The 19,614-nt window shown below is 43.3% G+C and overlaps 1 protein-coding gene across 1 annotated transcript in view; it reads right to left on the reverse strand.

The window, feature by feature from the left end:
* Positions 1 to 11,219, reverse strand: part of wdr17 (WD repeat domain 17) — a 142,313-nt gene extending 131,094 nt beyond the window's left edge. Inside the window, exon 1 of the mRNA XM_059644862.1 lies at positions 11,165 to 11,219. The gene's annotated coding sequence lies outside the window, so the exon portion shown is untranslated. The remainder of the gene's footprint in view (positions 1 to 11,164) is intronic.
* Between the last annotated feature and the right edge of the window lie 8,395 nt (positions 11,220 to 19,614).

The raw sequence follows: 19,614 nt of genomic DNA on the forward strand, positions 1-19,614 counted from the left end.
TTAGTATTTCCAGTATTTTCTGTTTATTTAAAATATTTCCTTTGCATTAACTGTTGTTGAACAGTGAATAACAACACCAACATGATTTGTGGAACAATCTGTGCAGTAATTTTCATGATGTCTCTCAGAACAATCACAGTCCAACAAAGACATGACCAAAGGAAAAATTCCTGATGATGCAGGACCAGATATTCTGGTTACAATCCATTTTGTGTAAAGAAAGCTTCTCTCTGCAGTAACAGTCTCTCTTTCTGGCAAGTGCTATATTGTTTACTAAACGAATATAGTATTTATTCTGCTTCAGTAAACAGCGCAATGCATCGTGTAATGTGTATTACATTTGTTATACAATCATTCCATGCAGTCCAATTCCTTTTTTATTTTGGTGGTCAGGCAGGTAGTAGTGAAAACTACCTCTAGCCAGAGCGAGCAAGAGAGAGAGATAGCAGCAATGATGTTTAGAGAAAGATTATGTCACTTAGGACTGTATTCACTGGGATTTATAAAAATGAGAGCGGAATCCCATAGAAACCTATAAAATTCTAATTGAACTAGACAAAGTAAACAAAGGAAAGGAGTTCTCAATGCATTGGATGATCAGCTCTGATCATGTTGAATAAAGAAGCACTGTTGAAGGTCCGAACAGCCTACTCCTACTACCCTATTCTGTGCCTCTAAGAGATAAGAGAGGCTCAGGGAATAGATCATGTAGGGGGAAAAAGCAGCTTCAAATGAAAGGTGAGAGGCTAGACTTAATGCAGACCAGCATGGTGGGATCCACAGGGACTGGGCTGAGTTAACCAGGAGAGAGGTCCTGCATCAATCTCCCAGAGGTAGCAAGGAAGAAGACAGAGACAGGAGGATAGACGAGGTTGATGTAGGATTCCCTGCCTGCCACAGGCAGTGTTAATCAGGCTCTTTCATGAACCAGGTGACAACCAATATTCATGAAATTCAGTGGTGGCTCAGATAGTTAACAAAGCTCCATGCTTGGTTTTCCTTGGGACACAGCTTGCAAACTATGTTAGATATTCCAGTATGCTTCCAGGGTGTCCCTGGTAGTTAGAAACTCCATGATTGCTTGAAGGAGCCAGAATCAGGAAGGGTGCTGGGAGGTGTACTTTGCCTCTGGCTTTCTGAAGACTATCCACGATCTACAAGTCAGGAGTGTGATGGAATACTCCCCATTTGCCTGGATGGGTGCAGCCCCAACAACACTTGAGAAACTCAATACTATCCTGTTCAAAGTAGCCCGCTTGAATGGTACCACATCCAGAAACATTTACCCCCTTCAGCATGAACACTCAGTAGCAGCAGTGTGTAACATTTACAAAGTATACTTTAGGAATTCACTAAAGATCCTCAGACAGCACCTTTCAAAGCCGCAACTCTTGCCATCTAGAAGGACAAAGGCAGTAGATACATGGGAACACCAGCAAGTTCTCCTCCAAGCCAGTCACCATACTGACTTGGAAATATATTGCCGTTCCTTCACTGTCACTGGGTCAGAATCCTGGAGCTCATTCTTTAGAGTATTGTGGGTTTACCAACAGCAGAAGGTCAAGAAGGCTTCCCAAGGATATTTAGGGATAGGGACTAAATGCTATACTAGCCAAAGACATCCACATCCCCTGAACAATTTTTTTTAGAAAAGACCAGGCTGACAATTCAGTGCTGAGGAAGTCCGACATAGATCAAGCTCCTTTCAGATGACGCTTTAAGCTAATGTCTCTTTCTGCAACTCAAATGGACACAAAATATCCCATGGCACAACTGAAGTTTCCCCTGTATCTGGGCATTTATTTATCTGTTAATTAATTTCACTGATAAAACCAAATTTCACCATTATCACATTGCTGTTAATTAATTTCACTCATAAAACAGTATCTCATCATTATCACATTGCTGTTTACATGGGAGCTTGCTATACACAAATTAGGTACCATGATCCTTACGTTACAACAGTGATTCTATTACAAAATTATTTCAATGACTGTAAGGTACTATAGAGCATCCTGAGGATAAAGGTGCTTGGTAAACATCAGTTCTTTCCTTCTGATGTGGATTATTTCTGCATGGCCTCTTGCTCAATTGAAATGTGCAGAACGACTGAGTTTAATTTGATTTATCCCCAGATAATTGGCTAACATTGGTGGTTCCAGTCTGCCCAAAATTTCCTGTCACCTGGAATATATGCTGTCTCTTTTGAACTGGAACTAACAGGACCCAAATGAGGCTTAAGACCTAAAACACCAACTGTAATGTGACTGTGAGTTTCACAAAAATTACCCTCTTCTCTTGAGGGCCCATGAGCTCAATCAGTTATTTTCCAGCTGTTTTTAAAACATAGTAAGCCAGATATACACCAAAGAGTTTGAACGAATTGACAGATGATTCACCAGTAAAACCACAACTTGATGGGCTCTGAAAAGCTAAAACTTACAGAACATAGGGCTCAGTTTTCATCGATGAAGTGTGGTTTCGGAACAAAGGTTGGTGTGCCTGTTCCTTTTGTTGGCATTGAACCAAAACATAAGGTGTTTGGCCCATTTTTCAAAGACATGAAGCAGATAATATGCTGATTTGATTTTTTTTGGAGAAAGTAACCAAGTGGACTGCTGATACACAAAACTGGAAGAAGGAGAAGAGAACATGCAAATCAAATCAGTCCAAACATGCGCAGGTTAGGTGGATTGGCCATTTTAAATTGACCATAGTCTTCAGGGATGTTCAGGCTAGGTGGATTAGCCATGGAAAATGCAGGGTTACTGGCATAGGGTAGGCGGGAATGGATGTGGGTGGGATGTTCTTCAAAAGGTTAACGTGGACTTGATAGGCCAGCTTGCTTCCATATTTGTAGGGATCCAATGATCTATGAAATACAGAAAAATTTGGATGGACCGAGAGATTTGATGGATAAATGAATAAATAAGTGAACAAGTGCAGTGTGTGCCTGGGAACAGAGAATAATATGAAATAAAGGACAGTATGAATGACAGGCAAAACACACATAAGCATTGTGAGAAATCTGGTGCAGAGTTTGCTGAAAATATTACAGTTTAATTCAACACTGATTAACAGAAAACCTAGCAAGATCTTGAACAGTTTAAAATATGTAAGCAGAGTGTAAGATTATAAATCTCAACATCAACCGGATCATTCTTTTATAAGGTAGGCTTAGTACTACCTGAGGGACTGTGGGAAATTCTGGTCACTGTTCTACAATGGATACTCCTGGTTTAACAATAAGCCACAATGTAGAAAAATGAAATGCCTCATGGTGATTTAGCTTCTAGACAGCACAGAAAGATGAAGAAAGCTGGAATTTTTGACAGTAGAAGAAGGGAGAATTAAGGGAGCTTGTTTCAACATTTGTTATTGTATTCAGCTAAGGTCTAATAAATTTAGAGAGAGCAAGAACTGCAGATGCTGGAGTCAGAGTCAATAGTGTGGAGTGGGAGGAGCACAACAGGTCAGGCAGCATCAGAGGAGCAGGAGAGCCGACATATCGGGCCTAGATCCTTTGTCAAGTCGACTGTCCTGCTCCTCTGATGCTGCCTGACCTGCTGTGTTCCTCCAGCTCCAAACTGTATTGAGCCCGAATAAATTGCTTGTCAAATAAACTGCACAAAGTTAACACAGATGCAAATTATCAGCACATTCAAAAGAAAGGTATTAGGAACACAAACAAACACTTTATGGATATAGAGAATAAAACTGAAATCTGGCGGGGTGGGGGGGGTGGTGAGTCGACAAACACTCCTACATTCTTTCCCTCCCTGCAGTTTTTCCACACCTGATCAATCGTGTCCACAGGTAACACTGCTGAAAAAAATAGGCATTTTGTTTCTACTTCATCTGCTGGTAGATTATAGTAATGTAACAATATTCATTGATTCTCACTGTCTAGACAGTACACATGTTGAGTCGGCATTAAATTCAATTAAGCATAATTACAAGTCAAAGTTTCTTGGTTTTTTTCAAGTTTATCTCCACGCACAGCCTGGTTTTCTCATGAAGTGGAAGATGAAGCGTTTTTCCAAATGAAGAAATGTAAATCCATTGCCAGATTGTGCAAAGCATTAGACATATTAATATTTTCTCTCTTACAATCTACTACATTGCTTCTCCAAAATTTAAGTAAATATTAATGAAAAGTCATACACAGTCCTTTTTGTCTTTCATACCAGATCTCTTGAATACATCAAAGTGATATTTGGGACATTTCATAGAATAGAATCCCTCAATGTGGAAACAGGCCATTCGGCCCAACAAGCCCAGACTGCCCCTCCGAAGAGCATTCCATCCAGACCCATTCCCATACCCCTACGTTTCCCATGTCTAACCGACCTGACCTAAACATTCCCGGGCACTATGGGTCACTTTAGCATGGCTGATCCACCTCCCCTGCACACCTTTGGGCAGCAGCACCTGGAGGAAACCCATGTAGACACGGAGAGAATGTGCAAACTCCACACAGACAGTTGCTAGAGGCTGAAATGAACCAGGATGCCTGGCTCAGTGAGGCATCAGTGCTAACCACTGAGCCACCTCAGGCCTATTGTTTCACTACCAGGCACATCTTCACATAAACTGATCAAGGACCTACTACAGAGCTTGAAACACCTAGGAGACAGGTCACCCTATTCTATACACTCAACCCAAGATTTCCTTGATACCCTTACGAACGTAAAAATCAGCGACAACAAGATTATGGTATCCTTTGACGTCACAACTTTATTCAAATCAACTGACATCCCACGAGACAAAGAAACAGTGACCATATTACTAGAGGAAACAGCAATGCAGACCAGCAACTCCATCAGCAGGGGCAACATACTTAATTTACCAGACCTCGGCCTCACCACACACTTTGTCTTTAATGTTCAAATATACCAACAGATCAACGGTACACCTAAGCGGTTACCCAGCTATTTTGTTCAAAAAGCACACCACTAATAAACAGTCAATTTGACATTTTATAAATTCCTGCTTTTGAAATAAAACCAGCCTGACTCCAAGTTAAATCATGGTCAGGTTCTAAACAAGGCCTCACACCTGAAATGCATTGCCTGACCTGAGATGTCACCTCTGGTATACAAATAAAACCTGTAGTTATCTCAGGGTAGTGACTTGAAAGAAATTCTTGGATTTGCATATTAATCGATTGAAACCTGCATCTCTTTTCTAACTGATTAAAGATTTAACAGCTATCTTAGGTTTTTTTTTAGTACATTTGCATCAATTCTATGACCATTTGATCTTTTGCTTATAAATTCTGTATCTGATGCCACCCGTCTCACTGATGCCTGAAGAAGGAGTGAGACTCTGAGAGCTTGTGTTTTCAAATAAACCTGTTGGATTATAACCTAGTATCTCAGGTTACCAAGATTACACTCAGCAGAAAATAAATTCTTAATTGTCCCAAGACCTATGCAGCATCACACTTTATAAAGGTAACACCTGGGAAATTTTGCTACAGGTCAGAAAATGGGGAAAGGTTTAATACCTCAGGCTGGTGTCAATCAGGAAATCCAATCCCTGCATAGATAAGCTCTAAAATGATTCCAGCAGAACAATACTTCAGACAAATGCTGTAATGTTCAACTTTCTATGAAAGTTTGCATGTAAACTGAGTAATTATTGTGTAAACAACAACACAGCAAATGGTTCAACTGTGAAAAGCTGCAGTGAATCGAAAATGTATACAAAATCAATGATGAAACAGTTTTACACTCACTCTGAATTAATGCACTGTGCAGAAAATTTTGAGGGAAAGCAGGAAGTGATTGGTCTTGGGATGTTCCTAATTGTACCAACCTAATCAGTAATCCTCCAACAGGAACTCAAATCATTCTCACCCTTTTGTTTTGTACAACCAGCAACTGCAGGGTTCACTCAGTTTCCTGCGCTCCCTAATTTGTAGAAAAGCATTGTTTTGGCACACACAGCTTGATGCATTGATGCAAGTGAGGCCTGAGTCTTGAAACAGTGCAGTCTGCTCTATAATGGCAACTGTCAGGCAGAGACACCACTCACTTGACACCAAAATGTTCTCCCATTACCTCACTCCTTTTATATATCTACATCACCAATGCATTACCATTCATCTTTTCATAGAAATTAGGAGCAGGAGTAAGTCATTTGGCCCTTTGAGCCTGCTCTGCTATTTATTATTGGCATGTTCATTTTACAAAATAAATCCCATATTTTTTCTACTTAATGCTTATCATTAGAATTATAGAATCTTACCGTGGCGACAGTGCCACTTGTGGCTATTTGGCCTGTTGCTCCAATGCTAGCTTTGCGCATAATCAAGCTAATTATTCCCAGTCCTGCCCATGGTACATTGTTTTCTTCCCTCAAGAATTTAACCCATTTCCAATTTGTTGCATGAGGAGGACAACTGTGAAGAATTTTTGGACTGCGCATCCTCTGTATGGATCAGGTCAATAACAAATCCCTTGTAGATGCTATCAAGGCTTTATTGTACCTATCTCACTTTATTTTTGATGTGTTGCTCTGGCCCTGTAAGAATCCACATTGAAATATTTACAAACAATATTCATACTGTCTCGATCTCCCCTCCCAAAAAAGGAAATATTCACGGATTGGGAGTTCATTCTTTTCAAAGTGCAAACAGCGTCAGACATGACTGAGGCCAGAAGTCTGTTGGGAAGTGAATGTTGTTAAAGAAGTGCCTGTTAATTTATCATTCTTCAGCTTCTGCTCTTTGTAGCCACAAGGAAACATTTCAAGTCATACATGTAAGAGCACAGTCTTGGTCTTTGATCAAAGGTACCTGCAGCAGGAGTAGGCAATTGAGCCTGCCTCGCCATTCAATGTAATCATGCCTCAACTCCTGGCCATTCCCCAAACCCTTTCACCCCATTATTAATTAAAAATCTGTCCATATCCTCCCAAAATTTACACAGCATCCCAGCATCCATCACATTCCAAGGTAATAAATTCTACAGATTCACAACCATTTGAGAGCAGTAATTACTCCTCATGTCTGCTTTCAATCTGCCACCCTTAGAGTAGGTTGGTTCCTGCGAAGTGTGTTGTCTATGAGGATTGGCTGAATAAACTAGCTTCAGTGGAGTGTAGACGAGTGAGAGGTTGCTTAATGTCTGTGTGTGCTACAGTCTGTATTGTTTCAATATTGTTAGCTACATTAATTGAGAACTAATTTTGATCCAGAAATAGAGACACTGTGCTGGATTTTGGGAGGGTGTGTGAAAGAGAACAATCCTTTTTTAGTAGAACTAGATGATGTTTATAAATCATGTTTACAGAGTGCATGAAGTTGGGAGCTAGACCTGCACACATAGAAATGTGCATTGCTGCATTATAAACTGCTCATCCATAACTTTCAATGTCAAATTAGCTGTGATCCTAATTTAGCCACAGAATTGATCACCAACAGTCTTTGTAAATTAGAAGCAGAACTTCTGCTGCAAAGTGTGTTTTATTCCTCCTATAACTCACCAAAGCTTGTTTCAAAATTCTGTGTCAAAATTTGCAAACTTGGAAGTAATTATCTGCAATAGAAGTGGTTTGGATTTGAATAATTCAGCTTTATTACTCATTTAAATTAAAAAAACCCAAAAGAACTGCGGTTGCTGGAAATCTGAAACAACAACAGAAATTGCTGGAAAGTTTCAGCAGGTTCGGCAGCTGCTGTGGAGAGAAATCAGTTAACGTTTCGGAATCTGAAACATTAACTCTTATTTCTCTCCATAGATGCCACCAGACCTGATGAGATTTTCCAGCAATTTCAGTTGTTGTTTCCTGATTAAATGGAATTTGCTTAGCCAAGTCACTTATTTAACTCATGCATTTTTGTGGTACTAAAGTCTGGGATGGAACCCATCACATAGACTCCAAATGAAAATCCAAATTCACACCGTAATGCCAAGAAATAGATTCTCCACGCATCTAGGTGGGCAAATCAGGCATACTGATTCAGAAAGTGATGGATTTAATCAACAACAGCTTATATTAAGATAGCAGCCCAAGATGGTTCAAATGAGAATTTTCATGCAACTTAGTCCTAAGCCACTTAAGGCGCTATTTTAACAAAAAAACACAGAAAATAGGAACAGGAGTTGGCCAGTTGGATGTTGGCCCTTGTTAAGCAAGTTTGCAGATGACACCAAGATTGTTTGAGTGATTAATAACGAAGAAGATGGACGTAGGTTACAGGAAGATATGGATGGGTTGGTCAGATGGGCAGACTAGTGGCAGATGGTCTATAACCCTGATAAGTGCAAGGTGATGCACTTTGAAAGAAGAATCAAGATGAGGGAGTATTTAATGAATGGCAGGGCACTGGGTAGCTTCAAGGAATGGAGGGATCTTGGGGTAACTACACAAAGATCCCTGAAGCCAGCAGAGCATGCAAAGAAGGCATATGGGATACTTGCTTATATCAGTCGTGTTACAGACAGTAAGAGCAAGGAATTAACGTTGGAGTTGTACAGAGCATTGGTCAGGCTAGAGCTGGAGTACTGAGTGTAGTTCTGGTAGCCTCATTACAGGGAGGATGTGATAGCACTAGAGGGAGTACAGAGGACATTCACCAGGATGCTGCCTGGGATGGAGAAATTGAGCTGTAAGGAGAGACTGGGATTGTTTTCCTTCAAGCAGAGATGACTGAGGGGGGACATGATTGAGGTGTATAAGATTATGACAGGTATGGATAGCATGAGTAGGGAGCAGCTGTTCCCTTAGCTGAGGGGTCGATCATGAGGATGCACAGTTTTAGAGTAAAGGGCTGGAGATTCAGAGGGGATTTGAGAAAAAAAAACACCTTTTCACTCAGTGGGTGGTGGGATTCTGGAACCTAGAATGCACTGCCTGGGAAGGTAGTGGAGGCTGGAAACCTTACAATCTTTAAACTGTATTTGGGCGAGCACTTAAATACTAATAACATTGAAGGATATAAGACAAGAGATGGAAATTGTTAGTTGTAAGTGGTAGTTATGTTGGTGTAGGCTCGATGGGTTGAAGAGCCTTTTCTGTTCTGTATACATCCATAAATCTTTGAGCCTAGTCTACCATTCTACATGATAATCATCCAATTCAGTCCCCTGTTTCCACTTTCTCCCTTTATCCTTTGATCTATTTAGCCCTAAGACCATGTCTAATCCACCAAGAATACACATCCCTCAACACTACTGGGTAATTTAGCATGGCCCATCTACCTGTCTTGACCATCTTCGGACTGTGTGACAAAACTGGGGCACCTGGAGGAAACCTATGTGCTCAAGCAAGGAGAGTGTGCAAACTCTACACAGACAGTCCCCGAAGGCTGGAATCGAACCCAGGTCCCTGGCACTATGAGGCAGCAATGCCAAACACTGAGCCATCTTGCTGCCCTGAATGACTCCAACCATCAACAAACTTGCCCCCGATTCTCATTTATTTGAATTTTGCAAGGATTCCTTCCGTCCATACATGGGGCGAATGGGCTGCTCCTACATCTTATGTTTTTATTACAAGAGGTTGGGCAGACTGGGTTTATCCAGCTGGAAATTTACAAAGATGAGGCGTGACTAGATCCTGAGGGGTCTTGATAAGGTATATATATATATATATATATAAACAATATTTACTCTTATGCATAAATCCATTGTTTCCAAATGAAGAATTACCTATTTAAGACAGAAATGAGGATGTTTTATAGACAGCTGCGACTCTTTGGCTCAGAAAATGGTCAAAGTGGAGTCCTTATACATTTTTAAGGCAGATGTTGACCTTAGGTTGAAGGTTCATTGCTCCTTGAATGTGGAGTCGTGGGTAGACAGAGTAGTGAAGAAGGTGTTTGGTCAGTGCATTGCGTACAGACGTTGGGAGGTCATGCTGCAGTTGTACATGATATCTGTTAGACCACGTTTTGAATGTTGCATTCAATTCTGGTGTCTCTGCTATAGGAAAGATGTTGCGAAACTTGAAAACATGCAGAAAAGATTTACAAGGACATTGTCAGGGTTGGAGGGCTTGAGATATAGGTAGAGGCTGAATAGGCTGGGACTATTTTTCCTGAGGGGTGATGTTATCGAGGTTTATACAATCATGAAGGGCATGGATAGAATGAATAGTCAAGGTCTTTTCCCCCAGGGTGGGGGAGACCAGAAGTACAGGGCAAAGGTTTAAGATGAGAGGGGAAAGATTTAAAAGGGATCTATGGGGCAAGATTTTCACACAGAGGGTGCTGCATGTATGGAATGAGCCGGAGGAGGAGGTGGTGGAGGCTGGTACAATTACAACATTTGAAAGGCATCTGGATGGGTATATGAAGAGGAAGAGTTTGTATGGATGTGCACCAAAGGCTAGCAAATGGAACTAGATTAATTTCAGATATCTGGTCAGCATGGAAGAGTTGGATCAAAGGGTCTGTTTCTATAACGCACAGTCCTATGACTCTATAAGATAGGCAAAGGAATCAAAGATTATCAAGGGTAGAACAGAATGTTGGATTTGAAACATAAACAGAGCAGCCATGATCTTATTGAATAATGGAACAAGCTCAAAGGGCCAAGTGGCCGACTTCTTCCCCAATTCACACATCTAAATGTGTCAGGAATTGGGCCTGAACTGAAGAAACACTATTTGGTGAAGCATTGAGGATGTTTGCAGCTGTCCCTGAGAAACACGAGCAGGAAGCAAAAGTTGCTGAATGTAACAAGGCTGCAGCTAGTTAATGTAATGCAGCTCAGTAACAATTATCCAGCGTTTACAGATTGCTTGTGCATGAGGAGATTGAAGTTCAGTAGCTAATTCTTAACTGACCTAACATCAAGAATTACAGCAGCCGATTATAATTCCGGTTTAACTAGTGGCTGCAAAAATAACAGGAACAATAGTTCAACTGCATTGGCTTCGTCAAGACTGTGTAAGGTGTATCAAATTGCACATACAATAGGTGGCTTAGTCAGGGAATCCTGCTGTTCCCAATCGCCAGCTGACGACTGAATAACTAACTAGACTTCAGGCATTTGTATTAGCTTCCCCGCGGTGCAGGGAGCTAGCACATGTACATTTACGGGAAGACACTTGTGGGCAGAAAAATGTGGATGATTCTTGTGCAGCTAGGTGGAGCAGCGTTCTTGACTTATGTCTCCCGCATAATCATCCTGCTCATTTCCATTTTACTCACTGTGACAGACTGGGCTTCATGGTGCAGTCGCTGGTTTCCTTGCTGCTTCTGATTGCTGAGCTGCCCACCGGCGAGTTAACTTCCTGTCTCCTGCCTAGAGGAGGCGGTCATTTGAAACTCAACCCTCACAGGCTCCAGTCCAAGTTGAGGAAGCAGGGGAGGAAGGGAGGCTTTCAAAAATGTGTTGCCTCTTATGGCTGCAGATCCACCCCCAGTGCGATATTTACAGCCGGTGAAGTACTTTTGAAGGGTACTGACTGCTGTATTGTCGAAAATGAGGCAGAGAATTTGAACAGAGCCAGCCCCCACACACAGCAGTGTGATAATCTATTTCACCCACACTAATTTTTAATTCCGGTAAGATGGTGGTAGAGTAGGGCTTCAGAGCCCGCTCCATCCACTTTTTGTTTCTTTTCTTCTTTTTCTCTCTTCTCCCATTTTTTTAATCCCTTCCCTTCTATTTAATTTTACTTACTCCTTGGTGAAGAGCTTGGACGCTGCAACATCATCAGAGAGGGGCGACCTGTGGGCCCAGCAGCACGACCCAAGTAGGCCCAGGAGTGTGGACCCCGGCAGGCCCAGCAGTGCAGACTCGAGTAGGCCTAGCAGCATGGACTCAAGTAGGCCTAGCAGTGTGGACGCAGTAGGCTCAGCAGCACGGACTCTAGTAGGCCTAGCGGTGTAGACTTGAGTAGGCCTAGCGATGTGGACTCGAGTAGGCCCAGCAGTCTGGACGCAAGTAGGCACAGCGTGCAGACTCAAGTAGGCCCAACAGTGTGGACTCGTGGTGGTGGCGTTGTGGTGAATTTGATTACCTCGCGGCTTATTTTCACTGTATTTTTGTAATGAGATACATGAGTTGGGACACAGACCCATTAGGGTGTAGATAGATGCCATTCAGCCCATCATGCTTGTACAGTTCTACTATCAAGAGCCATTTCTACCCAATGGGTATAATCATCCAATGTATAATCATCCAATGCCCTTCTTCTCCTTGAAGGAAATTCCCAGTCTTCCTTGTGTAGCGTTCTGAAACATTTTACAACCATCCAAACAGCTTCAGTTCACTCATTCCCCTGATGACTCAGCAGCCTAGACCTCCCTCGGGTCTACATTGGTAGGGCAAGCCTGCTTCGTGTATTCCTTGTCCAGGAGTGGGGTTTGAACACTTGACCTTCTGGCTCACGCTGGAAGTGGTCAAATCCAGAGGCGAGATTCTTACCAATATTTTCATGTTCTTAAATGGGCCAACATAAGTAAGGTTTAAAAGGTAAAAAGTGCAGAAAATTCAGGAGTAAACTCAGAAAGTGCTGCATATATGGATATTATATGTATATAAAATATACACAGCTGCAGCAATTCATTTGCAGAAGAAGGCATCTCAACGAAGGTTAAATAGATGGCAATTTTGGTCTCATGCATTTATGACACAGATTAATGTTTGGTCTGCCAAAAAAGTTACAAACTTTCATGCTCTGCTCCTGCAGGTGATCTGGAAGCCTCCTGCCGAGTGGAAATTGTTCGACAGTGTGCCAATCACAAGGGGATCGACTTCAAGTCCCTTTACCACTCTCACCAAGGCAGACACAATCATTCGCCAGGCTGACCATGAATTGAGCACTGCACCAGCGCAAGCTGGGGCATCGGGTGAGAGGGTTAGCCTCGGTGAATTGTTTTATTTGATGATCGCATGTGGGAGCGCTGTTCGCCATTTAAGGAGAGCACCGGATGGGCTATGCCCATTCGAAGAAGCATCAGCTGACAGTCCATCGAACGCGAAACTGACAGGTCGGGATTGTGATCTGGAACCTCCAAACTCTCCTGCCACATCCTGTTTCTGCTGATCCAACATCTCCTCCCATCTCCCTCTCCTCCACATCTTCCTACTCCAGCCCTTTGGGCTGATCCGCCTCCAGCTTAGAGACTAAGCCCTGCTCCGGCTAGAACCCCTAAGATTGTTTTACCAAGAACCATCAAGCTCAATGTCTTGACACCTGCCAAAATGCAATGAGGTCTGTGGTTTGGAGTGCCCGGGTCTCCAGCGGGGGTTTACTGAGTGCCTGGGCCAGCTCGCTCCACTCAATCAGCATCCAAAGGTCAACCCATCGAATGCAAATGCTCAGGGATGGTCCGAAACAAGTTTAGGGAGGTGAGGCTAGAACACGGCCCTCCTGACTCAGAGGCAGGGACATTACCACTGCACCTCAAGACGTACTGCACCCTGACCCGAATCATTTGCTCTCTGAATGTTGAATTCATCACTTTGTCCACCATTGGAGATTGGCCTTTGATCTCCTGATTGAATTGAACGATCTTTGCCAGGGCGGATATTACCAAATGTACCAATTGCCAGATAGCAGGCACAGAGCTCTGCTTTGCTATTACGATGTGCTGTTAGTGCTTGTCCAGTTTGAGCGACAGTCTTCAATGTGCGGTATACACTCAGTGCCCTCTCTTGAACATGATGATGGGATGGGATTTCAGAGTCCACGGCACAATGGTGAAGAGAGACTGAGTGTTAAACACTGAAATTTTTTGGCTATGTGCAAATCACATTGAGTCTTGTAGAGTAATTCATGCTGCAAGAATGATCTTACCAAGCCTGTCACGTTCATTGCTGTTCCAGCCCTCGCGGTATGCATCATATCCTGTCTCCATTCCATCTCGCCCTGTGGCATGCACAGAAGAAGTCACCATGCAGCAGAGATAATGGGAACTGCAGATGCTGGAGAATCCAAGACAACAAAATGTGAGGCTGGATGAACACAGCAGGCCACTCAGCAGGGTCACTCTGGAAAACCAGCATAAGTCTGCAGGAGCTTTTGAAACTGGCCAGACAACTTTTTTTTATAAATTTGTTCGGGAATGTGGGTATCACTGGCTAGGCCTACATTTATTACCCATCCTAATTTCCCAGAGGGCAGTTAAGAGTTAATTACGTTGCTGTGGATCTGGAGTGACATGTAGGCCAGACCAGGTAAGCATGACATTCGTGAACCATATGGGCTTTTCCTGACAATTGACAAGGGTTTCATGGTCATCATTAGAGCCTTAATTCCATATTCTTTATTTTTAGTGGCATTTGAACCCAGGTCCCCAGGATGTCAGCTGAGTGTCCGGATTAATAGTCTAATGATAACACCACCAGGCTATTTCCTTCCCAGAACTGCTGTGGTCTCCAAGCTGTGCATTTTGGCTTTGTTAGGACTTCAGGAGATATGGCACAGAAGGGGAAACTGGCATCACAGTTCTCAAAAAGGGCTCTGAAGCACCTTGTCCATTGGGTAGTGAAGAGGACAGGACTTAGAGGACTGGGAGAGGAGGTCACACCACCAGATTGTGCCAAACTGGTCAGAGATCACCAACCACCAGTCAATGAGATCATGGCTGATCTAATAATCCTCGCGTCCACTTTCCTGCCTTTTCCCCAAAACCCTTGATTCTCTTACCGATTAAAATCTATCTATCTCAGCCTTGAACATTATCAATGACCCAACCCCAACAGCCCTCTGTGGCAATGAATTGTGCAGATTAATATCCTCTGAGAGAAGAAATTTCTTCTCATCTATGTCCAAACTCTTGCTCTGAGATTATTCACTCCGCTTCTAGTCTTTTCAATTCCGGGAAACATTTTTTTCCACATCTACCCTGTCATGCGTTTGTCAAAACAATCATCTCATTCTGTTTTTGGGGACAGCTTTTCCATTTCTCCTCTGTCCCGGCCACTTATAATTTTGAAAACCTTAATCAGTTCTCCTCCGAGATCTCTTCTCTCCAAGAACAGTCCCATGATAGTGAGAAGCTGCTCCCCTTCACCAAAGGGGCAAGAACAAGAGGGTATAAATTTAAAGCAATGTGCTAAAGAAACAAGGGCGATGTGATAAAAAATTTTTCACTCAGTGAGTAGTTAGGGTATGGAATGCACTATATGGCAGTGTAGTGGAGGCAGGTTCAATTGAGGTATTCAAGAGGGGCCCTGAATGATTATTTGGACAGAAATATCACACCAGGGGGTTGGGGGAAAGACAGGAGGTTGTAACTAGGTAATGCTTATTTGAAGAACTGGTGCAGGCACAATGAGCTGAATGCCCTCCTTCTGCATCAGAACAATTCTCTGATTTATGTGTCACTGCTGGGTGATGTCTTCATAATGTCCTGCAAGACACCACAGTCAGTGTTAAGAAAAATAGCGTTGTCCATGGGCAAATCAGAGACTGTAGACCATCTTTCATGGCCTTGGGGTGCCCCAAGCTGCTTTAAATCTGGCAAAACGCTTTGGAACTGTGGTCAGGAAACATAGCAATCGGCATGTTCACAGCAAGATCTCACTGCTAATAATAACTGTATTGATTTTTGAGGAAGTTTGCTGTTTGCGAATTGTCTGTTGCCTTTCCTACAATAACTATCGGACTTTATAGCTGTAACATAACTGTATAGGACTTTGGTTCGATTACATTTGGAATACTGTGTACCGTCCTGGTGACCACATTACTAAAAGGACGTGGATGCCTTGGACAGGGTGCAGAGGAGGTTCACCAGGATGTTCACCAGTATGGAGGGTGCTAGCTATGAAGAGAGGTTGAGTAGATTAGGATAATGTACATTAGAAAGACAGAGGTTGAGGGGGGACTTGATTGAGGTCTACAAAATCAAAAACAGGGTGGATAGCAAGAAGCTTTTTCCCAGAGTCGGGGACTCAATTACTAGGGATCACGAATTCAGGGTGAGAGGGGAAAAGTTGAAGGGAGATATGCGTGGAAAATATGGCAATAACCAAATAGTTTAGTGGTGTGCTGCTGATTTCAATCATTCAAAGGATGTGGGAACTGAGTGTTAATACTGTGCCATTTTAAAGGCCAATTAAAAGTCAAGCATACTGACGTGAATCTGTAGACCGGGCAGATTCCCGGTCCCAAAGAGGATTTGTAAACCAGGTGGGTTTTAATGATAATCCAATCATTTCATGTTCACCATAACTGAGAAAACAGTTTTATTTCTGATTAGTTAATTCACTCAGTTCAAACACAGCAACCCCCGAAGTTGGATTGGTCCAGGCCTTTGGCTTGTTAGCCCAGTTCAACATTCACTACACTTTTGTACCTGCCAGGACAACAAGGCTCAAAGCTTCTTTACTTAAAAATAGTGTCCTGGTGCTTTGATCCCCGCCTTAAAAACAGGAAAGATATCACTTTAATCTCTCACATTGAGCTCAGTTACTCCATCAGTGTAGCACTTCCCTGTGATAATGGGAGCTGCAGATGCTGGAGAATCCAAGATAATAAAATGTGAGGCTGGATGAACACAGCAGGCCCAGCAGCATCTCAGGAGCACAAAAGCTTCCCTGTACTGGTTTTTAATTGCACACATACCTGTACAGCGAACTTGAGCAGGAAACATTCAGGATACTAAGCGAACCGCATTGAAATGAATCTGCAATGCTTTGTGTTAACAAGCAAACCACTGAGCTGTTCAGACCTGAATTACAATGACGGGAATACTAAAAGAAGAAACAATTTTACCTTTGCCACAGCAACGCAGCTTGGCTAAGTTTGGAAACTTTGCTGAATATATCTTGGTGCTGGCAGAGTGTGGAGCATCTGAATCCTCACCGCCCATTATTCCATAATGATAAGAAAAATCACGAATGTTGTCAAGCTGCAGTGAGACATGAGCAAACGTTAGTGTAATGTCCTCAACTATTACCAACCCTTTCTGCTGACCTGCAATGCATTAAGAGGACTAAACAGGATCAACATGATTAAAGGTGAAGGCTGGCCGCGTAGGATTATTTTTCTTTTCCTCCTCAATGCTAATGACAGCTCGTCGACACATCCCCTGTCCATCAGTTCAAACCTCCGCATGGCATCGGAAATCCAAACAGCCACTACGAGGAATATTTCCTACCAGTGTAGGCACAGGAGCAAGCTACTCAGCCCAAGAATCCTGTCTCACAATTCTAGATCATGGCTGATCAACAACCTCAACACCTTTGTGCGACCCAATCTTTACATCCCATCATGGTGTAATGTTACCGAGCAAAGGCACTCATTTTCATCAGAGCTTAGATTTCATTGCGTGTGCCTTTCAAAACTTTCTCTTCTGTCTTTTCTTTTTTGATGTGGTTAAACAACCGCAAGACAGAAGCGTCTTTTTGGAGTTGAAGGCCAGCATAAGTGAAACGTGAACTAACCTACAGCTCAAGATGAGATTAATATCTGCACATTATTACTGAATGAGCTTCAAAAACTCATCATGCAGTAGGGTTTCTTTTTGCCTCAACATTCAGTGGTTTCAACTGGAACTCCTGAACATAGGATGATAAATAAATTCAGTCAGGAAGGTTAAAACAGAAGTATCGCATATCTCATTTCAGATGCTAAAGGAGCTCCTGACTAAACTTTCCAAAAGCCACATTAGACCTTATTTTGCTTTTCCCAAAATTTCACTTGCTGTAGAATGTTGTCTTTCAATGAGAGTACAAATTTACACAGACATCTTTGAACAATACGAATTGTGACCAAAGGCATTGGGAATTAAATTTAGATTTTTTTATATGTCACATGCACAAAGTATAGGAATATATAATTACAGCAAAAAGTGTACAACATCGCCACTCACAGACATCCATTTGGTTACAAAAACCAGAATTAAAAGATTGAACACAGCCAAAGGGTAAGCATGAAAACAAAACATCAAGATCTCAGTGTCCCAAGTCCCATCTCCACAACTATGCAGGCTCCGCTCCAAGCCTCACCGACCCCGCTCTCACTGTCACTGCCTCGCCATCCCCGCTCTCACTGTTACTGCCTCACTGGCCCCGCTCTCACTGTCACTGCCTCACTGGCCCCGCTCTCACTGTCACCGACTCACCATCCCCACTCTCACTGTTACTGCCTCACTGGCCCCGCTCTCACTGTTACTGACTCACCGTCCCCACTCTCACAGTCACTGCCTCACCATCCTCGCTCTCACCGTCACTGCCTCACCATCTCCGCTCTCACCGTCACTGCCTCACCGTCCCCACTCTCACTGTCACTGCCTCACAGTCCCCGCTCTCACTGTTACTGCCTTACTGTCGTCGCTCTCACTGTCACTGCCTTACTGTCGTCGCTCTCACTGTCACTGCCTCACCGTCCTCATGCTCACCATCACTGCCTCACCGTCTCCGGTCTCACTGTCACTGCCTCACCATCCTCGCTCTCACCGTCACTACCTCACTGTCCCCACTCTCACCGTAACTGCGACACCGGCCCTGCTCTCACTGCCGACAGCGCTCCACCCCACGCTCGATCTGCCATCGCTGCAGGACATGGCCTGTGCATTCAGCTCCCGTCATGAGGCTCCTGGTCATGTACCGACTCCTTCTCAACTCCTCAGGTAGGTAAGTGCAATGGCGGGTGCTGTGGGGTGGTGGGGTAGAATTACAACAGACAGGAAAGAGGCGAGAGAAGAAGAAGAGAAAGAGAAAGAAAGCTCCGAATGGAGTGATGGACCCTGCGGCCAACTTGCCGAAAACGAAACAATTCCAGCATCAAAAGTTACAAAAACTTAAGTAAGTAGGAAGGAAAGTTCCCAAGCCCATCTTAGTTCTGAAGGGTTGTCCTTTCACTCTGAGTCTCTGTTCTCTGTCGTAGTCTGTCCTACCAGTGGAAACATCTTCTCCATGTCCACTCTATCCAGGCTTCTCAGTATTCTGCAAGTTTCAATCAGATGCCCCCTCTCCCTTCTAACGCCATCGAGTAAAGATGCAGAGATCTCAGCCACTCGTACTTCATCCCCAGGATCATTCTTGTGAACCTGCTCTCGAACACCACCAAAGCCAGCACATCCTTCCTTAGGTACATGCCCCAAACTGCTCACGATGTCATAAATGACGCGAGCTTTATGGAGATCAGCAGTACATCTCTGCCCTTGTCTTGTAGTCTTCTGTTAATGAATGCTAGCACTGTTAATCTTAAGGCAATCCTGAACCAGGCAATCCTGAACCAGGGCTCCCAAATCCCTTTGTGTTTCCAACTTCTGAAGCCTTTCCCTGTTCAGAAAATAGCCTGCATCTCTATTCTTCTACCAGAGTACTTAACACTTTCGCACATTGTGTTCCATCTGCCACTGCAATGTGCACTCTCCTACCCTGTTCAAGTCCTTCTGCAGCCTCCCGCATCCCCAACACTACCTGTCACCCCACCTGTCATTGTATCACCTGCAAACTGAGCAACAATGCTCCCAGTTCCTTTGACTAGATTATTAATGTATGATGTGAATAGTTGTGGTCCCAATACTTATGCCTGCAGAGCTCCACTAGTCACCAGCTGCTATCCTGAAAAAGACCACTTTATTCCCACTGTCCTCCATTGACCAATCCTCCATCCATGCCAATAGATTGCCCTTAACACCATGGGCTCTGATCTTATATAGCAGCCTCCTGTGCATCACCTTGTCAAAGAACCACT

The sequence above is a fragment of the Stegostoma tigrinum genome, chromosome 3 (assembly GCF_030684315.1).
Source record: "Stegostoma tigrinum isolate sSteTig4 chromosome 3, sSteTig4.hap1, whole genome shotgun sequence".
Taxonomy (NCBI): Eukaryota; Metazoa; Chordata; class Chondrichthyes; order Orectolobiformes; family Stegostomatidae; genus Stegostoma; species Stegostoma tigrinum.